At 43.5% G+C, this 23,037-nt stretch overlaps 1 protein-coding gene and 1 pseudogene across 2 annotated transcripts in view; both read right to left on the bottom strand.

The window, feature by feature from the left end:
- LOC132113949 (TBC1 domain family member 9B-like) overlaps positions 1 to 23,037 on the bottom strand; it is a 336,715-nt gene that overhangs the window by 251,496 nt on the left and 62,182 nt on the right. The gene's annotated exons all lie outside the window — the stretch shown is intronic.
- On the bottom strand, positions 10,092 to 21,941 carry LOC132114146 (fibroin heavy chain-like; annotated as a pseudogene).

The following is a 23,037-nucleotide window of genomic DNA, read 5'->3' as shown; positions in this document are numbered from 1 at the left end:
TTGCTCAATCGTGCCCATTAAAAGCCAGAGCCCACTAGTCAACCGGGGAGTCCTGGTGGGCGTTTCTCCTCTTATCTCCCCTCAGTCACGTACCCAGCTCTCTACCACCATCAAGTACCAGGGCTCAGTTCACTCCTGCAAGGCACTTATTAATTCTGGCGCTGAAGCCAGTTTCCTGGACTACTGCACGGCTAAGAATTGGGGCATTCCAGCCATTTCTCTTCCTTCTCCTGTCACAGTCTGGGGTCTTTCCGGTCAGCCGGTAGCCACCATCACCCACACCACTCCACGTGTAAGTCTTGTTGTTTCGGGCAATCACCATGAGTCAGTTGTGCTGTACCTTCTGGAGTCCCCTCATGCCAGACTTGTTCTGGGGCATCATTGGTTTGCTCAGCACAGCCCTCATGTGGATTGGTCCCGCAGTCAGATTGTGTCATGGAGTCAGTCGTGTCATGCATGTTGCCTTGGTCCTGCCTCTCCTCCTGTGTCGGTGTCTCCTGTGTTCCAGGTGGAAGCTGCTGACCTCACTGGGGTACCGGCGGAGTACTTCGATCTGCGGTTTGTTTTCAGCAAGTCCCGGGCCACCTCGCTGCCTCCTCACCGGCCGTTTGATTGTGCCATCGATCTCCTCCCAGGCACTTCTCCGCCCCGGGGTCGCCTTTTTTCCCTGTCAGGTCCTGAACGAGAGGCTATGGACACATACATTCAGGGATCCTTAAAGGCCGGACTCATCCGCCACTCATCTACCCCTGCAGGCGCTGGGTTCTTCTTCGTTAAGAAGAAGGATGGCTCTCTGTGTCCTTGCATTGATTACCGAGGGTTAAATGACATAACCATAATTACATAACTATAATGACATAACCTAGCCATTAATGTCATCTGCCTTTGAACTTTTGCAGGGAGCCAAGGTCTTCACTAAATTAGACCTCCGCAACGCCTATCATCTCCTCCGTATTCGTGAGGGCGATGAGTGGAAGAAGTGAAATTACGACATAGGCAATCGTGAGCTGCTGGCAGAGAGGTTGGCCTAGGGTGAGTGGCGCCACTGGTTGGAGGGGTCTGCCCTTCTTGGTCTGGACGGATCATAAGAACTTGGAATATACCCATTCGGCCAAGAGGCTGAGTCTGCGCCAGGCCCGCTGGGCACTTTTCTTTGACCGTTTTAATTTCACCCTTTCGTACCGGCCTGGGGCTAAGAACGTCAAACCTGATACTCTATCCCGTCAGTTCGAGGGACCGGGAGAGGAGGTGCCTACTGTGACTATACTCCCGGAGGGAGTGGTGGTGGGGGTTCTCTCCTGGGACATCGAGCGGCGGGTGGAGAAGGCCGGTCGAAGGGTGGAAGTACCAGTTGAGTCTCCGACGGGTCGGTTGTTCGTGCCGGCAGTGTTACGCCCTGAGGTCCTTCAGTGGGGTCATGTATCTAAGGTCACCTGCCATCCAGGAGTCAGGAGATCTCTGGCTGCCATCCGTCAGCAATTTTGATGGCCCTCAAAGGGCCAGGATGTCAGGCAGTTTGTATTGGCTTGTTCTGTTTGTGCCCAGAACAAGGTCTCTAACCGTCCCTACATAGGCCAACTTCAACATCTGCCCATTCCTTCTCATCCCTGGTCACACATTGCCTTAGATTTTGTCTCTGGCATGCCTGTCTCGAATGATTACACGATTACTCACGGTGGTGGATCGCTTTTCCAAGGCGGTCCATTTTGTGCCCCTGCCCAAACTCCCCTCTGCCAAGGAGACAGCCCAACTGGTAATTGACCAGTAGTTGTCAAACCAATAGAATTGGTTTCTGTGGTTCAGCAACATGGTTTCAGAGCTGTCTCTCGCAAATTGGCACCCAGGTTCATTGGCCCATACCAGATCACCAAGGTCCTTAATCTGACTGTGATACGGCTCAAGTTGCCCTCCTGTCTTGGTCGGGTTCACCCTGTTTTCCATGTTTCCAGGGTTAAACCGGTTTTAAGGCCCCCCCTTAATACCAACATTTCATCCCCTACCCCCCTCCCCCTCGTCTAGTGGATGGTTCTCCTGTCTATTCTGTGAGGAGATTACTAGATGTTCATCGTCATGGCAGGGGTTTTCAATACCAGGTGGACTGGGAGGGTTACGGTCCGGAGGAGAGGAGTTGGGTTGCGGCTCGGGATATTCTGGATCGGTCGCTGATCGATGCCTTCCGCCGTTAACATGGTAAGCCCTTCCCTTAAGTCGCCTGGTGGCGCCCTTGGGGGAGGGAGTACTGTCATTATCTCTGTGGGGTCTGAGGCTTTTTCTGTCCTGGAGCACATGATTTAGGTTTTGCTGGCAGGTGTTTCACTATGTTCCCGCTATGTTTTCTCCGCCCCTCTTGTTATCCCTGTTAACGTATTCTCCCTCACCTGCACCCTGTCTTACGCTGATTATCTTCCCTTTATCATGCCCTTGTGTTTGCTGTCTTGTGTCAGTCCGTAAGCATTGTTAAAGTTAAGCTTTCTCCTTGCTAGCCATAGTTTGCTGACTCCACTTTTTGTATTTTCTTCCCTCTGTCTAGTCGATCTGGTGTTCCTGTTTTTTTTTTTGTTTTTTTTTTCTGCCTTGCCTCTCGTTACTCAGTAGCCCACATCTACCAGGCGGCTGACTCTACTTACCTCAGCATTGCCTTCGGGCTCCGGCTTTCCAGTGCTGATCCGCCACGTGTTCCCCGCTGCTGTGCGGCTGTCGCCGAAGAGATCACCGAGCTGGTCTTTCTTGCAGAGTGCTGACTGTCTTGTGCTCCAGCCTACTCCAGGGTTTGTTTTTGTGAAAAGTGGGGACATCCCATAGGCGTAATGGTTTTTATACTGTACAAACTCTATATTCTATCGCCCTGCACCAACCCTACACCTAACCCTAACCCTCACAGGAAACTTTGTGCATTTTTACTTTCTCAAAAAAAAAAACTCATTCTGTATGGTTTATAAGTGTTTTGAAAAATGGGGACATGGGTTATGTCCTCATAAGTCACCCTCTCCTTGTAATACCTGTGTCATACCCATGTCATTATACAGAGTGGTGTCCTGATATGTCACAAAAACAAGAGCACACACACATATATATATATGATTCCAATCAGCTTATCTTTGTTAATTGGCACAGCTTCTTAAATCTTAGCTTCTTAGTCAGTCAGTCAAGAATTATATTATGGTATTAAGCACTATTTAATGACAGAACTTTAGTGATTAGAAACAAAACTTGGTAACCATGTATGAATGCATATTTGTCATTTTAACTGAACTTAAGACTGGTGGTGATGCTTAAGAAATTGTTGGTCATTCAGGGTTTCTGTAAAATAATAATAATAATAGTAATAGATCATATTAATTATTATTAAAAGGTAATACTTCTAATTCTACTACAACAATAATATACAATCATCTACTGATTGATGAGCTGCTGGGTTCATGAATATTAATCATGTCGTCTGCGTTCGGTCGAATTGATTTGCTGAAATCAAAACAGGGACCGTAATAGGCAGCGCCAGCCAATGAAATTGCAATTTGCGCATATCCGGCATATCTTCTGCTAGTTCCAAATAGTTGAATAATTCTAAATTAACTCCCACTATTTTAACAGGAAAATACAACAAAGAATAAAGTTTACATGTAGCGCGTCGATTAGCGCGGTAAGACTTTCGGTCTCTCTCTTTGAATGTGTGAGAAACATAGACTGTAAAAAAACATGGAGGGATTGTGTCCGTGACGTCACCCATAGATTCCCAAAGAGAGTTTTTGAAACCAAAAGTGGGCGGAGCGGGCCGTCGTCATCTTGGCAGCGCGTCACTGGGGTAATAGAAAATAGGAAAAAAGGCGGGAGCTAGTTGCTGAAGCCACGCCCACCGAGCGCGACGTCGGTGACAGCAGCAGTCCACCTGTCACTCTAATGACCACGCCCTTAATTATGCAGAACATTAAGGCTTAAATTTAAACGGATGAGTTATAAAAAAAAAACTCACCCACCTCCAGTGTTGGGAAGGTTACTTTGGAAATGTAATAGGTTACAGATTACAAGTTACCCTGTTTAAAATGTAATAGTAGTGTAACTTTTTCAATTACTTTATTAAAGTAATGTAACTAATTACTTTTGAGTACTTTTGATTACTTTTCTAAATTTGTGAAAATTAAATAATAATAAATAAAATCATATACATCAACTCAAATACAGTTATCTAATAAGCATGTGACGTATTCTGTGTACTAAACTCCTGAAACATTGGTGTTTTTTTTAAACTGATGTCTCTTTGTATAAGATGTGATGATAGTTTTCTCAAAATAAGTAAAATGCACATGAAGTGACACAGAGCAGTTCTAGAAATTATGTTTATGTGTTCGTGTACTCATATATTGAGATGGCAGAGGTTGAAAACACTGCGAGCTTCAGCAGGCCTATGTGTAGTAGATGAAACCATGTCTTTGCCATTAATTTACAGGAGGGGCGGACTGGGAAAAAAATCAGACTGGAAAATTCAAACTCATACAAACAAATTAATGGACAAAACTATTTTTTGTATGGACCTGACATAAAAAAGGTTTAAATCTTTAATTTGGGGACATGCAAAATAATTAAAAGTTCTCTCCTGAACTGCACCTTCACTTCCATTTTTCTCTTCAGTCTCTTTATTTTGCCCCATTATCCATCTCTCTCATGACTTTAATACTCAAGATTGAACAAAACTATACTGTACAATACAATACTCTACAATACTACAATATATTTATATAAAAATCCTAATACTGTACACGAGTCATGTTTTTCCCTTACAAAAATTGACCATGCTTTTATTAGCCTATATAAAAGTACACTGTAAAAAATGATCTGATCAAAAAGTTATGATAACTTATATATGTCATTAAATCAGACATAAAAAAAATGTGTTTTGAAATTTCAACTCAATTGTTTGAGTTTTCAATCTTCCAATTTAGGTTCATAAGTTACTTCAATGAATCACAAATTCCAGGTGCTTGAATGAACTTGCCATTTTAAATTGAGTGGAAGACAGCTCTTTGCGCATCTCGAGACGAACAACACTGTTGAGTGTTAATAGTCACATCCGGGACATTTGCTCGTGCCAGTGTCAAGTACCCATAGTCAGTGATGGTCTGGGGTGCCATGTGAAGTGAAGTGAAGTGAAGTGAAGTGACATTCAGCCAAGTATGGTGACCCATACTCAGAATTTGTGCTCTGCATTTAACCCATCCGAAGTGCACACACACACACACACTGTGAGCACACACCCGGAGCAGTGGGCAGCCATTTATGCTGCGGCGCCCGGGGAGCAGTTGGGGGTTCAATGCCTTGCTCAAGGGCACCTAAGTCGTGGTATTGAGGGTGGAGAGAGAACTGTACATGCACTCCCCCCACCCACAATTCCTGCCGACCCGAGACTCGAACTCACAACCTTTCGATTGGGAGTCCAACTCTCTAACCATTAGGCCACGACTTCCCTAATGTCAGCTGCTGGTGTTGGTCCACTGTGTTTTATCAAGGGCAGGGTCAATGCAGCTAGTTATCAGGAGATTTGTGGTTTAAGCATGCTGTGGTTTAAGCAGCTAAATACTAAAGCACTATAAACCTAATAAAATTCAAAATACATATTGACAAAATAAGAATTTGCACTGATTTGCTTTGACTTGCTTTTATACTGATTTGCTTTGACTATATGTTAAAAAAATTTAAGAATATGTTTAAATGTATTGAAAACACTGTAATTGTAATTTTATAATTGTAAATGCATTGATTTGTGGATTATTTTATATATATGTATGTATGTATGTTTTTTTTTGCTTGTTTTTACTTGAACATTGAACACCTGAACACATTTTGACACATTCTGAGTACATTTTAACACCATGCTGGATTTACAAATAAACTCTTTCAGTGTTTTAATGTACTCTGTAAGTAATGTACATATTTCACACTTTTGACAGTGGTATTTTAACTCTAAAACGGAGGGAGTCATATATACATTTCAAGAGTGTTAAATTTGACTAAAATTGAGTTCAATGTACACTGGCGTTTTTGCTGTGCTGGGTGCCTCATTTTTCCATCAGACAAGATGAGTCGGCTTGGCGTGAACAAGTTTCTTTGGCAATGAATGTTTGGGGCTTACCCTCCTTGTGAAGGGTGTCAATGATTGTCTTCTGGACAACTGTCAGATCAGCAGTCAACCCCATGATTGTGCACAACCCTTCTTTTTATCTTAGCCTCATTATGTGACCTGCACCCAACTGAAGTTTGGTACCAAAAAAGTATTGATTGCAAGTTTGAGATGATTGAAGTGTTTATGTATAGCTTGTATTGGGTTAACATTGGTTTTAATAATAAAAAAAAAGTTTTGTACTCAAATTTGTCTGTTTTTATAATTAAGTTAAAACAAGACATTCTTTTAGATCATCTTAACTCGATACCCTAATTCAAAGACATTACTTAATTGAAATTACTAAGTTGAACCCACTAATGGGGATAAGTTAACAGAATGCTCTTTACTGAGTTCACTTTATTTTGAACTTGCATAGCTAAGTTGAAACAACAATAATTGTATAGTCATGTTGACTCACAGAAGGCAATTCACAGCTTAACAAGACTCAAAATAATGAGTTAAAACAATTCATTAATCCATTTTGTTTTTAATTGAAATTTTGAGGCAGCTGCTTAACTTATGATTTTAAGTAGAACCAGGTAGATCTTTTTTACAGTGTACAATAACCTTGTTTTGTTTTTTGTTCTGCAAATGGATTTCTATTTATTTTTAAATAAATACATTTGTAAAATAATTTTTGGTTACCACATTTAAACAATAGTAACCATGTTCTCTGGATTATTAGTAAAATAACAAAACTTTAATTTTCGTAAGGGTTGTGTTGTTGTCTGTCGTAGCTTCCACAAAAAATCTGATTATTTTTCAGCTAAATTACTACTGTAACATTACAAAAGATAATAATGATGTCTTTTATATAGTATTTTGAGTGATGACTGATGAGCAACGTGCTGCTGCTTGATTAAATAAATAAATAAAAAACAAAGACAAAAAAAAGCATATTTACAGATGAAACTGACCTGAAACCGTGAACAGTAGTTCAGCTTCTCGGCTCCAGCTGTGCGCTTCCACAGTGCACTCTTTTCTCTCTCTCGCATTGATTACTCTGAGTCTGATCCAAACCGTTTGGCGGAAGCGCGGAGAGCGCGCGAGTCACGAGATTTAATTATCAAATGGCGGATTCGCAAATGATCGCTTTATTACATTCGGCAGGCAATTATACAATAATGATATTAAAATAGCGGGCCAAATCGGCTGCCAGGCCACTGGGAATCGTCCCGGTTCTCCCGGTGTCCAGTCCGCGCCTGATTTCCACAGACACACAGAACGTGCAGGAGTCATATGTTGCATTTTTGGGGCTTAATATTCACAGACACTAGTCCATGTCATGTTTTGATTCAAGTGTACTGACCTACTTTTAATTTAGTCATCCAAAATGTGGTATATTCCGTCCGCGTTAGGCATTCCGTTTTTATGACTGGGGTATGACTGTGTTTCCGCATCCCGGAAATTATTAGGGCGGTATGTCTCAGAATAGTCAGTGCAATTTGGGAAATAAATCAGTTAAATCTGTATGTGGATGTGTGTAAATATTCAAATGTAATCCCCTTTGTAATCGTTAAAAATTTCATAAGTAACTGTAATTTAATTACTAATTTTTTCTTAGTAACTGTAACTAATTACAGTTACATTAATTTTGTAATTAGATTACGTAACGCCGTTACATGTAACTAGTTACTCCCCAACACTGCCCACCTCACAGTTGTCATGAAGGGTAAAATTAGCTAGACCAAAATCATTTTTTGCACCTGGCTGTAAACGTTTTTTTTTCTGCTGTAAATTTGGGCATTTTAACATGGGCAGTCTATTCTTGTGTCCAAATTCAGGGTCTACATCCTTCGGAGTACTCATTTGAAGGATGTTACGTCACAGCGCGACGACGAAGGCTGTCCAAATTCGTAGGATCCTTCAAATGCGACCCACAAATACGTCCTCCTTTTCCCTGAATTGGAATGATGGGTGTGGTGGATCCTTTCCCGTCCTACCTATCCCATAATTCTTTTCGGCAGAGCGTAATGGCGGACAAAGCGAGCGGTAGCGGAGTGAGAGAGGAGTATGCTTTTCGATGTAAAAACTGGCTTTTCAAAAAAATATATTTTTTCAGTGGTTGTCTAGTTAGGCATTTTGTTTTAGCGTTAAGCATTTTTTTTTACATTTGTACGTTTATATGTAAGAAAAAAAAGATTACTTTCGTAAACTAGCTTCTTCCTTACTGCCTGTGAATATCCCCTTACACACAGCTAATTTGTTAGTGATTGAAGCTATTTTTAACGCTTCTCGGGACGAAAGAGCAGACAGAAGTGTTTATAAAGCTCCGGGGAGAGAACGATGAGCTCTTCACCGGAGCAAAGAACTCTGCCACTGTGGATAGAGGTACAGAAATAAATCTATTTAGAAATCCCATTGTTTTTTTTGTTTTTGTTTTGTGCAGTACAGATAACATTTCCTGCAGTCATTAAACAGCTGAAACATTTTCTTACTTCTCTTGTTTTTGTTTTTGAGGGAAGGAGATAGGCAGCCAGCAGCGAAGAAGAGGAGAAGGGACAGTGACCAGGAGCTGTTAGACCTCATCACGGAGGACATGAGGCAGCAGAGAGAGGCTGAAGAGAGGAGAGCAGGGAGAGGATGGACAGGCTCTTCTCCATTCTGGAGCGTTGGGTCCCCAAATAATTTTTTTTTTTTCTTGGGGTGGGAGGGATTACATTTTTTCCATTGTTAGCTTCAGTTGTTTGAAAGAAATTGTTTGAAAGAAATACTTCTCATTCATTGTATTTCTTTTTTATTTTCCATACTTTTCAAAGTAAAAGGAACATTTGTAAAGAAAATTAAGTGTATAATTATTTAATAACATTCAGAAAACAAAATTGAGGTAACAAAATTCAAGAACATACAGAAACTATTTACAGAACTATTTACAGGACAACAGATTTTAACAAATCACTGCAGGATTAATCTGAGTGACCAGGTATTGGACCATTTTTATGTTTAATTACAACGGGAGTCCCTGGCAGTGTTGCTGGAGCCGCTGAAAGGATGAGAGACATGGAAGGAGTGCAGCAGGGATCCGTGGCTGGTCCTCTGGTTGGCGAGTGAAACATCACAGGGTGGTCTGCAGAGAGCTTCAGGATGTCTCCTCCCATTGTCCACTACATCGTCTACCATTAGGGTTTGCAGAGCGACTCAATCAACGGATGTCACATCTTTAACATGCATTAATAAATATGTAAACAGGAGAAATTGAATCCAATCCTTTCATGACAAAGTACTTTCTAAATAAGATATTAAAGTTATTGTTTACTTGCTTGTTAAAGGTAGTCATGACCTGGTGGTACAACCTCCAGGGCAGACACCTCAGCACAGAGTTGGTCCCGCCACTGAGCACCGCTGATGGCCTCCATGTCAGCCTCCCCCTCATCTTCCTCCACATCGTCCTCAGGCTCATCTTCAGGTGCCAACACATCTCCGGCACTGAGGCAGATGTTGTGGAGGATGGTGCATGCTGTCACAACCTGCAATAGCATATATAAATTTAGTATATTGAGATATTGAAAAAAAATAATTTAATATAACACTGGCTGGTAACTTACACGAGGAACAAAGGAGTAGTGCACCTCCAGCACTTGCAGGAAGATGGACCGGAACCTTGTCTTCATCATTCCAAAAGCACGCTATATAATGGAGCGTGCCCTGGAATGATGGCTGTTAAAGCGCTGGGCTCCCACACCTTGCACCTGCCTCTTGTAAGGAGTGATGAGGGGGAGAGGCCGTTGGAAGCATGGATATCCTCCATCAGCCAAGATGAAATGCCCTGGAGGAGGGTAGGATGACTGAGCATACAGTGGGCTGTGACGGAGCACCCTGGAGTCATGCACCGATCCAGGCCAGCCCACGTAAGTATCGATGAAGCGGCCCTGATGGTCACAAACAGCCTGAAAGGATTATGGATGGAAACAGTTTCCTGTTTCTTTAGCACTGACCATCAGGGCCCGCTCGGAGGCTCGATGCGGATGTGACAGCTGTCGATGGCACCTGCAGCTTTGATAAAAGCTCTGTGGCGTGCCAGCCCTGCAAACCCGCGGGACACTTTTTCCAGGTGCTCCGGGGTCTTCGGGAGGAAGATGACCTTGTGGCGAATGGCCACCACCTCCTCAGTCACTCGGTGGACAATGTAGTGGACGGTGGACCGGGGAATCCCAAACACTCTTGAGACCACCCTGTAGGATGCTCCACAGGCCAACCAGAAGAGAAACACCAGGGTCTCTATTGTAGCACCCCACCCATGTCTTCTCTCCTGGTTCAGGAGGTTCTGCAACACTGGCAGAGACTCCCTGCTCAGCCGAAAGTCTGGTCAGGGATCTTCCTGGCTGAAGAAACGGTCCAAAACTGGGACACTCAGGTTAATCCTGCAGTAATGGGGTCTGGTCTGGTTAAGGAAAATTAGAGAACAAATACATAATATAATTAGTACATTAGAATAAGTGTTTAACAGATAAAAGCATTATTCTACCTTAAGACAAATTTAAATATCAAAACTCCAATTATTTTTTAATACAATGCACATCATACATATTACATGAATAATTATATACATATTATATATATATATATATATATATATATATATATATATATATATATATATAATCTATATCTATATCATTATTCTTTATATTCTATTATTCATTATTCTTTATATTCTATATAATTAACTCTTTGTTTGTCCATTTTCCCGCTTCTTGCTTAGCGCTGTCACGGTTGCTAGGCGACAGGATATGAGCAACGGGTAAGGGAGGGAACTGAAAGAAGGGTAGGCTGTCCAAATTCACAAACACCGACTTCCGGGTTTTGCGGTCGTCGGAGGACCCCTTCTCCTTCAACCGGGTAGGAAGGATCCTAAGGAGGATGCAGACCCTGAACTTGGACACAGCGTATGGGATTGACTCCCTTTTGCAGCCAGCCTCAAGCGGCCAGTCAATGAATTACAGTTTTAGTCACTTCCGTATGGGCTTCACGAGAGAGCAGGAGGTTGTGGCTCGGTAAGAAACAGCTAGAGTTTACATAGCATTGAACACAGATTGAGATGAACTGAAAAAGTACAGATCGCTTGATGGAGAGCGAAACTGAAGCGCCCAGTGTTCAGCAAATGAAAATGTGCTAATCTTATAATAGCCTCGAACACACACACAGGCCAGTAAAATCTAATAATTTATTAGCCAGTGGCTAACGATAGACATCATGTAGTCGCCCAGAGTAAATTAAATTTGCTCATCGTTAATACACAATGAAAATGAACATTGCCATGCCATTTTCAACACGAAAACCGGTAAAACAATAAAAATTAAAAAAAATATATAAATTCCATCTATTCCAATTACATTTCCCTCATATATTGTCACAGTTAGGACAAGCGCATTTATTCCTCAAACACAAATCCATTATTGAAAAGTTTCACCATTTGGTAACAAAAACGGTACAAATGATGGCTTGTGAAAAAACACATTGTCTATGACACTTATGTAAGCATAATAGCGCTGTGGAGAGATCGCCAAACTCGTATGTTTTCACATCATCAGCGCTTGTTCCGCCATCAGTGAGCGCGCACAGGGTTGCTAGATTGCACAAATTACATAACACCGGGAAGAAGTGTATCCCTTAAGGAGAAAAAAAATATATTAAAGCGCCTCACATCTGGCAATCATAAGCATGAACGCTAGTGAAGACTTGTTAGCAATGAAAGATAAAGCAAATGCCAAAAAAAAAAAAAAAAGCCGTTTCAGGATATGAGCTGGGCGATATAGTGACGATTATTCTAAATTCATCGAGAATATATCGTTATCGAGATTAGAATATCTGTAACATTCATTAGGCTTGTTTTTGAGAAGACAAGAACACAGTTTGCAGAAAACAGCTGATGCCATTTGAGTCCCCATGATATAATGTGGTATATAAGGTGTAAAATGGGTTGATACTCCAAATGTCCAGGTCTCATGGAGAGGAACTTACAAAGCACTAATGCCAGAACTCAGTTATGAGAGAAAGCCAAATGATAAACAACTTTCAATCAAGCAATTTTCTTTTTATTTAAGGGAAGGAGGCAAAGTGATAGTTTTTCCTGAACTGTTGTAGCAGAGAGGGAAAAAAAAATCCTTATGAACAAAAGCACTGAATTTAAGAGCTCCTGTAGGTGTTATGCAAAATACCTGTAAAATGTTTCAAATACCACAATTTCCCTGACCACGTCACTGACCGCTTCCCTGACCAACTCCTTGGCCCTGGCCAACTCCCTGGCCGTAACCACTTCCCTGACCGTAGCCGCTTCCCTGACCAACTCCCTGACCGTAACCGCTTCCTTGACCGTAGCCGCTTCCCTGACCAACTCCTTGACCCTGGCCAACTCCCTGGCCGTAACCACTTCCCTGACCAACTCCTTGACCCTGGCCAACTCACTGGCCGTAACCACTTCCCTGACCGTAGCCGCTTCCCTGACCAACTCCTTGACCCTGACCGGCTCCCTGACCGTAGCCGCTTCCCTGACCATAGCCGCTTCCCTGACCAACTCCTTGACCCTGGCCAACTCCCTGGCCGTTGCCACTTCCCTGACCAACTCCTTGACCATGGCCAACTCCCTGGCCATAACCGCTTCCCTGACCGTAGCCACTTCCCTGACCAACTCCTTGACTCTGACCGGCTCCCTGACCGTAGCCGCTTCCCTGACCATAGCCGCTTCCCTGACCAACTCCTTGACCCTGGCCAACTCACTGGCCGTAACCACTTCCCTGACCGTAGCCGCTTCCCTGACCAACTCCTTGACCCTGACCGGCTCCCTGACCGTAGCCGCTTCCCTGACCATAGCCGCTTCCCTGACCAACTCCTTGACCCTGGCCAACTCCCTGGCCGTTGCCACTTCCCTGACCAACTCCTTGACCATGGCCAACTCCCTGGCCATAACCGCTTCCCTGACCGTAGCCACTTCCCTGACCAACTCCTTGACTCTGACCGGCTCCCTGACCGTAGCCGCTTCCCTGACCATAGCCGCTTCCCTGACCAACTCCTTGACCCTGGCCAACTCCCTGACCGTAGCCACTTCCCTGACCGACTCCTTGACCCTGGCCAACTCCCTGACCCTGGCCGCTTCCCTGGCCAACTCCTTGACCCTGGCCAACTCCCGGTCCGTAACCGCTACCCTGACCGTAGCCGCTTCCCTGACCACTACCTTGACCCTGGCTGCTTCCCTGACCCTGGCCGGCACCCTGACCAGCGCCTTGACCCTGGCCGCTTCCCTGACCCAGGCCAGCACCCTGGCCGCTTCCCTGACCGGCACCTTGACCCTGGCCAGCACCCTGACCAGCGCCTTGACCCTGGCCGCTTCCCTGACCCTGGCCACTTCCCTGACCGGCACCTTGACCCTGGCCAGCACCCTGGCCGCTTCCCTGGCCAGCTCCCTGGCCGCTTCCCTGACCCTGGCCGGTGCCCTGGCTGCTTCCCTGACTGGCATCCTGACCAGTGCCTTGACCGCTTCCCTGACCAGCGCCTTGACCCTGACCGCTTCCCAGGCCAGCACCCTGGCCAGCTCCTTGAACCTGGCCAGCACCCTGGCCACTTCCCTGACCAGCACCTTGACCCTGGCCGCTTCCCTGACCGGCACCTTGACCCTGGCCAGCACCCTGGCCGCTTCCCTGACCAGCTCCCTGGCTGCTTCCCTGACCCTGGCCAGCACCCTGACCAGCGCCTTGACCCTGGCCGCTTCCCTGACCCTGGCCGCTTCCCTGACCCTGGCCGGTGCCCTGGCTGCTTCCCTGACCGGCACCCTGACCAGTGCCTTGACCGCTTCCCTGACCGCTTCCCTGACCAGCGCCTTGACCCTGACCGCTTCCCAGGCCAGCACCCTGGCCAGCTCCTTGAACCTGGCCAGTACCCTGGCCACTTCCCTGGCAAGCACCCTGGCCACTTCCTTGACCAGCACCTTGACCCTGACCGCTTCCCTGACCCTGGCCAGCACCCTGACCAGCTCCTTGACCCTGGCCGCTTCCCTGGCCGGCATCCTGGCCGCTTCCCTGGCCGGCACCCTGACCGCTTCCCTGGCCCTGGCCGGCACCCTGGCCAGCACCCTGGCCAGCACCCGGGCCGCTTCCCTGACCCGCGCCCTGACCACTTCCCTGACCGGCACCCTGACCAGCGCCTTGACCCTGACTGCTTCCCTGACCAGCGCCTTGACCGCTTCCCTGACCGGCACCCTGACCAGCGCCTTGACCCTGACCGGAACCTTGACCCTGGCCGGCACCCTGGCCGCTTCCCTGACCAGCACCCTGGCCGCCTCCCTGACCGGAACCTTGACCCTGGCCGCTTCCCTGACCAGCGCCTTGACTCTGGCCGCTTCCCTGACCAGCACCTTGACCCTGACCGGCTCCCTGGCCGGCACCTTGACCACTTCCCTGACCTTGGCCAGCGCCCTGACCAGCACCCTGGCCGCTTCCCTGACCACTTCCCTGGCCCTGACCACTTCCCTGACCCTGACCAGCGCCTTGACCCTGGCCGGTACCCTGGGCACCTCCCTCACTGGCACCCTGACCGATTGGTTGACTGCATGCATGGCCACTGGTGGTTGGGCAACATTTCTGTGTGGCAGGACACTGGCCATCATGGACACAGTTTTTAGCAAACAGTGGAACGTTCTTCGGGTCGGGACATTGACCTGGTTTCACTGCATGGACAAAAGACAGTCAGCTTTAGTTTATGCATATAGACTGTATGCCATGTCAATATACAGCAAATGACATACCAACAGAGTGAATTTTAGTCCAAGTATTATTCCGGTGTATTTTGTAAAGCAATCAGGCGTTTAAAACTAACCTAAAATAAGAAATTCAAACCTACTGTACACAGGAGTAACAAGGCCAAATTTATAGTTTTCTCCCCCCCTCATTAAATCAACGGGCCAAAAAAAAAAAAAAATTAATTAAAGCTGCAAGCAGCGATGAACGGGCCCTCGCACCCGGGCTCATCGGCAGCGAGTGGCTTTAGTAAATAGGTGAACGGTGAGAAATATGCATTTAAACTCATAAATATAAGTGGAATATATCAATGTTTATTCCATATATGTGCCAATCTTTCTGTTGCCAGCAGGTGGCGCTATAATTATGATGGAATATTGGCCTTCAGATGTGTTCAGGCCAGGACTCTTATCGAACATGCGGAGTCTGGGGAAGATTGAACATTTTATGCCTGAGTTACAACAACTTCTCTTGCTGTGGCGAGACATCAAATTTTGTCATGGCGCCATGGACACGCCCTTTAACAAAAACTCAAGATCTCCACAATTTAACATTGCACAGGCCTTTAGATTAGACTGACCACAAAAAATACATTAATGTCAAAAGATTTCTAGGAGTAGTTTGTCGCAGCATAAAACATGTCACTTCCTCTTGCCAGCAGGTGGCACTATGACTATAACTGAATATGGGCATGTAGATCTGTTAAGGGCAGAAGTCTTATCTAACATGTGAAGTTTGGGGCAGATTGGACATTGTATGTCTGAGTTACAGCAACTTCCTTTTTCATGGCGAAACATCGAAATTTGTCAGGCCGCCATGGACACGCCCTTTAATGTAACCTCAAGATCTTCGCAATTTAACATCGCAAAGGCCTTTAGATTTAACTGACCAAGTTTGGTGTTGATCTGAATAAATCTCTAGGAGGAGTTCGTTAAAGTACAACCCCTGAAAATGGCAAAAACAACGCCAATTTTGCAGAGAAAATTCTAAATAACCGACTTCCTGTTGGGATTCGGATTTCATACCAAGAGACTTTTTTGTAGGTATTGGTGTGTTACATGTGTGTACCGATTTTTGTACATGTATGTGAAACGGAGCTCGAGGCGTGCTATGTTGAAAGTGTATAGGTGGCGCTATCGAGCCATTTTGCCACACCCGATGGAATATTGGCCTACAGATGTGTTCAGGCCAGGACTCTTATCACACATGTGAAGTTTGGGGAAGATGAGACATTTTATGCCTGAGTTATAACCTCTTTTATTCCCATGGCGAGACATCGAACTTCGTCACGGCGCCATGGACACGCCTTTTGACAAAAACTCAAGATCTTCACAACTTAACATTGCACAGGCCTTTAGATTAGACTGACCACAAAAAATACATTGATGTCATAAAATTTCTAGGAGTAGTTAGTAGCAGTGTAAAATATGTCACTTCCTGTTGCCAATAGGTGGCGCTATGACTATAACTGAATATGGGCATGCCAATCTGTTCAGGGTCGGAGTCTCATCAAACATGTGAAGTTTGGGACAGATTGGACATTGTATGTCTAAGTTATAGCAACTTCATTTTTCATGGCGAATCATCGAAATTTGCCAGGCCGCCACGGACACGCCCTTCAACGAAACCTCAAGATCTTCGCAATTTAACACCGCAAAGGCCTTTAGATTAGGCATACCAAATTTGGTGTTGATTTGAAGAAATCTCTAGGAGGAGTTCGTTAAAATACAACACATGGAAATGACCAAAATTACACCAAATTTGCTCATAATATTAAAAATAACCGACTTCCTGTTGGGTTTAGAATTTTGCTCCAAGAGTCTTTTTTGTAGGTATTGGTGTGTTACATATGTGTGCCAATTTTCGTGCATGTACGTGAAACATAGCTGGAAGGCTGTTGATTTTCTTAGTATATGTAGTGGCATGGACTCAAGTAGTCATGTTTGTAGGGTTTTCATTAATATTATTACTTATCATCTGTTAAATATGGTTCTTGCGTTAAATGTATCTTAAAATATAATTGTATATAATACTGTATAATTATGCCAACTTGAACATCACTTAGACCTGTAGACGCTGGCGGGTGACGCTAGAGGGTGATCATGAGCCGCAGGACATAGAGCTTCATTTATATATGAAGAAGCCACTCTGGCAGCCACTGATACACAATTGAAAGATTTCCACTTTCTCTCTCTGTTTATGTGTTTCTGCAGGTAATATAAGTGATGTGGCATCGCAGTTTGAGTTCATAAAATGTTTATACTTTAGTAATTTGTGTTAGTTTAATGACTTTGTTTATATAATTGATAAATTTAGCGGTTGATGTGCGGCCGGCTGCACTCGCGCGATGGATTGCGCAATCGCCGCTGGGAGGAGGCTGACGCCGCTGCGTTGGTGGAGGCCGCGCGATGCATTGACATGGGTGCCTAGTGTCCTCAGAAATATAATTGTAATCACTCGTTATTATGAAAGAGTTTATATTTGTTTATTGTAACAATTGTGTTTTGTACATCTGTCATGTTTTAGAGACAACTAAATTGCTGATAAAGATCGTTTACAACAGAGCACATAGAGAGAAATAGCTACTAAACAGGAAACAAAGAGCTTATACACCGTTTGTGTATGCTTATTGAGTATTATTTTCTGATGTCATGGGAATGTTAATGTGTTACAGACAGTATAGCAACATATTCTCATTTTATTTCAATGTATTGTGATATGATTGTTTAAAGTGAGTTTATTGAAATAGAGCTTCATTTATATATGAAGAAGCCACTCTAGCAGCCACTGATACACAATTGAAAGATTTCCACTTTCTCTCTCTGTTTATGTGTTTCTGCAGACAGTATACAGCAATAAAACAATATATGTGCCACCAGAAGTCTCCGCCTCTTCTGTGTGTGCAACATATAGGTGGCGCCGTCGAGCCATTTTGCCACACCCTCTTCTGAATCCTAGTATATCAGACGAAAATTTTCACCAGGGGGCTGTTCCATAAAAGCCGCTTAGAAGCGGGGATTAAAGTCCAACACCTGACTTGAATGAGCCGAGCTAAACATCCGCGCTTAAATTGGTTCCATAACAGTAAGTTGAGGATCATGTGATCTTACTAATTTGAGTCATGTTTAAATAGTCTAGATAATTGCGCGTGCATGCCATTGTTTAAAAGTCCTGAAAAGTCGAGCATGGGTCAATCGATTTACTGTGGGCTACCATGGCAACAAAAGGAAAAGATAGAGCAGCGATGTTCAGGGCAACGGAACAGCGTTTGCTTTTGGAAACCTATGAAGAATTTAAAGATGTCATCACCAAAAAAGGCAATACAGCAGCAATAAATAAAGCAAGAGAGAAAGGTTGGCAGGAAATTGCTGATCGTCTCAATGCGTAAGTAGCGGTGTAAGCTATTTAAAATACTTTATCAACATTGAATGTGTGTCACAATACATTGCAAAGTTTGTGTGTGAATAACCGTAACGTTAATTGCTTTCACGCAGCATCAACTTAAGTGAAGGAAAAAGAACCTGGCAGCAGGTAAAAATAAAAAATAAAAATATAGTTCAGAATGGTAAGTAAATCCAATGGTATGTATATATGTAATCAATGCCAGCTTGAAGTTACAACTATTCAGGTTTTTTAATGTATTTTTTTTTTTTTAATTGCAGCGACCAAAAAGAAGACTGAGGTTGCTGTCACTGGGGGAGGGCCACCACCAGCCAGCTTCACTCCTGCAGAGGAGCTGGCTTTGGAAATTAATAAAGGGAGGCCCGTCCTTGAGGGAATAGAGGGGGGGACATCATCTAAAATGATATCACGTAGTATAAGGAATGAGTATATAAAAGGTGTGTGTGTGTGTGTGTTTTATTATCATTATTCCTTCCTGACTAACTGAATTCCTCCTTCCTTAGGCATTGTAAGCCTAAGTACACCATAGCAGTAATTTCACATAGAGGTACTTGTGCTACTGTAGTGGTGCATTTTGGTAAAAAAAAAAAATTTTTTCTATCAAGATTCGGTATGCTTTATGGATCCACCAGACATCATGTTGCCTGTGAGTATGAGACCTTTTAAATCAGTCATGTAAGCTAATGAGTTTAATCAGTGGTCACAGGGAGAAGGCCCATCAGTTGAGGAGGATGAGGAGACTGTGTCTGCATATTCAAGGAGGCCTGAGGTAGTCACAGGTTCCATGTGATACTGTATTGAATATTAAAAAGTGTACTTGTGTGATAAAATGATCATAATGTGTTTTCAGGATGCTGACACTGTTTTAGAGCCCTCTCAGTCTGGGACCACATGTGACAAAGTGAGTTAAGAAATGAAAACAATGTGACAAGAGTATTCAATGAAATAACTTAAATCTATGTTGCTACAGAACCCAGAAAACCTAAAAAGAGTGTATGAACGCTACCTCCTTAAACAAATGGAAGCGATTGATATCGACATCCAGTATAAAAAAAACTGATGAGGAAGTTGGAGCTGGAAATTCAACAGCTACAGAAAAATGCAAGTAGAACTACCATTTTTTAAAAAAAGAAAAAAAAAACATTACCTTTTTGATCACTTTCCACAATTTGTGTTTTCACCCCTAACGGGCAGATTCACTCTGAATAAAGACAAATCACATTAAATACTTTGACTTCTGTGTGTTTGTTCAACTAAGGAGAAAGTTGAGGGGCCAGTGGAAAATTTTAAATGCTACACATGGTTTAGACCATATTAAGCAAAATAATTATTTGCATATGTGTCTCGTATAAGTCTGCCTGTTTCGTTTTCTTCCAATACTGCTTCATTGCCCCAGTTGTCCTCTTCAACAATCCTTGGTTGCCTCTCTCTCCTCAGACAAGCAATGTTATGGAGCACTACACAAGCAACTACAATGTCACATGCCCTAGGTGGAGTCACTCTGAGGTGCTTCAGACACTGAAACCTTGACTTTATCAGCCCAAATGCCATCTCTATACGACCTCTTGTGCGTGCATGGGCAATGTTGTAGCGGTGCTGTGCCTCTGTCTGGGGCTCCTGATAGGGAGGTTAGGCAGGCATGGGTATCCCTTGTCTCCCAGCAAAACTCCTGAGAATTCTCCTGCATAGACAGAATGAATATATATATATTATGTAGGTTTTCTCTTTTAAGACTTTTTGCGATTTAAGTGATTACTAGCATACCTCTTGCTGGTAGAGAGATGAGGCTCTAAAGATTCTGGAGTCATGCACAGAGCCTGGCCATTTGGCCTACACATTTGTGGTGATGCAATCTGCATCACTAATCATCTAAAATAAATTAAACCTGTAGGTCACTACATTTTAATTGCAAGGAACTAAACACTGGTGCCCAGCTTAGTACAGAACACTTAGTGCTAGAGCATAGCCTTCAATATCATCTCAGTGGGACCGTACATTGATGCTGTGTACTGATTTCCTATTCACAAAGTCCGCTTCATGTGGACCATTAATACTAATATTAATAATATTAATGCGGACACTTAATACGCACATGGGTGCAGTCCAATGCACCGATAACATTTGGGAAACCTAGGAAAATTGTTTTAAATATGTCCCATGTAAAATAAACAGTCAAGAAATATTTCCATGTTTTATAGTTATTTGAACTTACCAGCTATTCCATAAAAGGCATGTTTAATGGTACGAATAGCTTCGTGGCCAGGGAATGTGATGAACACATCGAGTAGTCTTTTTAAAGAAAGGTACACAGTTCGTACAGAGCGGCAAACTGATGCTTTGCTGATATTCTCTGCATCTCCAACGGCGTACAAAAATGTTCCACTGGCAAAAAAGCGAAGTGCAATGCACACCGCCTGTGGGACTGGGAGCGCTCTGTTGCGGCATGTATTATTTGCAATTTATGGGCTTGGTAATCTACAAATATATGCAATCCCATCTCTTGAGAACCTATATCGCTCATACAGGTAGCTGTCATTAAAAGCCAATGGGTCTGACCTGTCTCTGAAAGTTCTCTCTCTTTGAAATGCCCTCCGCAAGACTATAGCTCCCTCATCCACCACCTCATCTATGAAAGGACACGCCATGGTTCAGTTTGGAAACGATTTCAGCTCCCTGTTTATATACTTTTAATTAATTACCAAACTCACCAATTAAACACACAAGTTTTGAACATTTCTTAGTGTATTTATACCTTATAACTTCTTACATTTATTAGTAAAGTACATTTGCTTATTTATTTAAAAAAAAAAAATTAATAGTGGTTAAGTAAAATAAAATGACATTGAAATACCAGAAGGGGAGTATAAATGGTATGCTCGTTAAGCCTGAACTCAGACTTAGCCTGACAGTTAGCCTGCCCTGGACCAGGTTAATTTGCCAGCATAAGTTGCCGGGGTAACAGAGTCTGAACTTTTGTAAGTTTGATTTATGAAACCGAATCTACCAAAAATAAGCCTGACTAACCGAAATAAACCTGGCTTATACTCTAATTTTGGTTTATGGAACAGCCCCCAGGTTTGACGCGCGTGCAAAGTTTCATGACTTTTTGAGCATGTTTAAGCCCTCAAAAATGCGATTCATTCTGGAGAATAATAATAATAATAATAATAATAATAAACAAAGCAGATACAAGAGGGTCCTCGCACCTCGGTGCTCGGGCCCTAATTACACTTTTATTAACTCGATTTTTTTTTTGGAGAACCCCTAGCATCCATTATAAACTGAAACTCACTTGAACCAGGCTCACTGGAAACACGATCACATTTAAGTTGAGAGCAGTCATGTCCTCCAGAGCGGTCGGTGTCTATCAGAAGAACATCCTCGTTGGGACAGCAACTCCGTCTGCTTCACCAGCTTTTCAATAGGGCTCAAACCTTAATACAAATATTCATATGCTTCAAATCATGCATTTTAAAAATGTACTACCTACTTCTAATCCTACATTCAAAGACTGAGAGTCACTTATTTCTGCGTCTCTTTAGGCTGTGTAATAAAAATCAACAGATCGTCTCACCTAGAGTTACATCTGCTATGTTCAAGATTCCAAACAGACACAATAAAACAGCACCAAACGAGGAATACACTCGAGCGTTCATCCTCCCAACCTACGATCTAACAAACTCTGCTGAGGGCTTAATTGGCGTGTCAGAATAAATGGACAGCGACGGACACAAAAATAAATGTGTTGTTATAACATCATGCTCTGTAAATGGGGTTTTAAAGATCCAAGGAGATCAGGGTAACTCCTACCCTGATCAAACTCACCTGCCTGTAGCTTTCTAGTAATCTGAATGGAAGGCCTTGATTAGCTTGTTCAGGTGTCTTTGATTGTGGTTGGATGAGATTAACGCTGCGTTCAACCCATCCACGTTTTTGGTGTCTCTCTTATCTGATGTACACATTTGAGGTCTTGGAGTCTTTACTAATGAGTCGATGAGTTATGCCACATTTACACATAGCCGGGTATTTAGAGAAACTAATATCCCCCCCCCCCCCCCCCCTCCGTTTTCAAAAATAACATAGTGCACACAACATCGTTTTCAAAAAAGTTGTCGTTTACATCAACCAGCATAAATACGCCGTCGAGCGCCATCATAACTATGCCAAACCTATGGGCGGCAGTGTAGGGAGAAGGATAAAGCCATGCAAGCCAATCAGAATCCTCAAAATCGAGCAACTTCCTGTTCCTTTCAAAACAACACAGACATGTACTCCTTCGCCTCTGCTTCTCGATATAATACAGCAGTTGTGTTTGCAAATGCAAACAGACCAAAAGCGTTTGCACAAACGTAAAAATGAGTACCACCTTAACAGCATCCATGATCAAACAGTAACATATGGCGCTCACATGACATTAAGCATTTTCTGGCGCATAATGTGACGTTTGAGAACCTAAAACCCCGTTTCTCCCAGTTGACACGGCAACACATAACCGACGTTTTCAGAAATCTCCACTTTGGCCGGAGTTTTTAGAAATAATCGTTTTCAGGGATAAAAACGGCGTTTTCGTGTAAATGACAGGCCAAAAAAAAAAAAAAAATCTGCGTTTTCCCATCGTGTAAACGGGGCTTTAAATCGGGTGCGTTTGAATAGGGAGACCTCTAAAATGTGCAGTGTTGGAGGTTCTCCAGGACCAAAATTGGGAACCACTGAGATTCAAGATTTTTATTCGTCACGTACACAATTATATAG

This window comes from Carassius carassius, chromosome 33 (assembly GCF_963082965.1).
Source record: "Carassius carassius chromosome 33, fCarCar2.1, whole genome shotgun sequence".
Taxonomy (NCBI): domain Eukaryota; kingdom Metazoa; phylum Chordata; class Actinopteri; order Cypriniformes; family Cyprinidae; genus Carassius; species Carassius carassius.
Note: the sequence above shows the minus strand (reverse complement) of the source record. Positions and strands in the feature narration are given on the sequence as shown.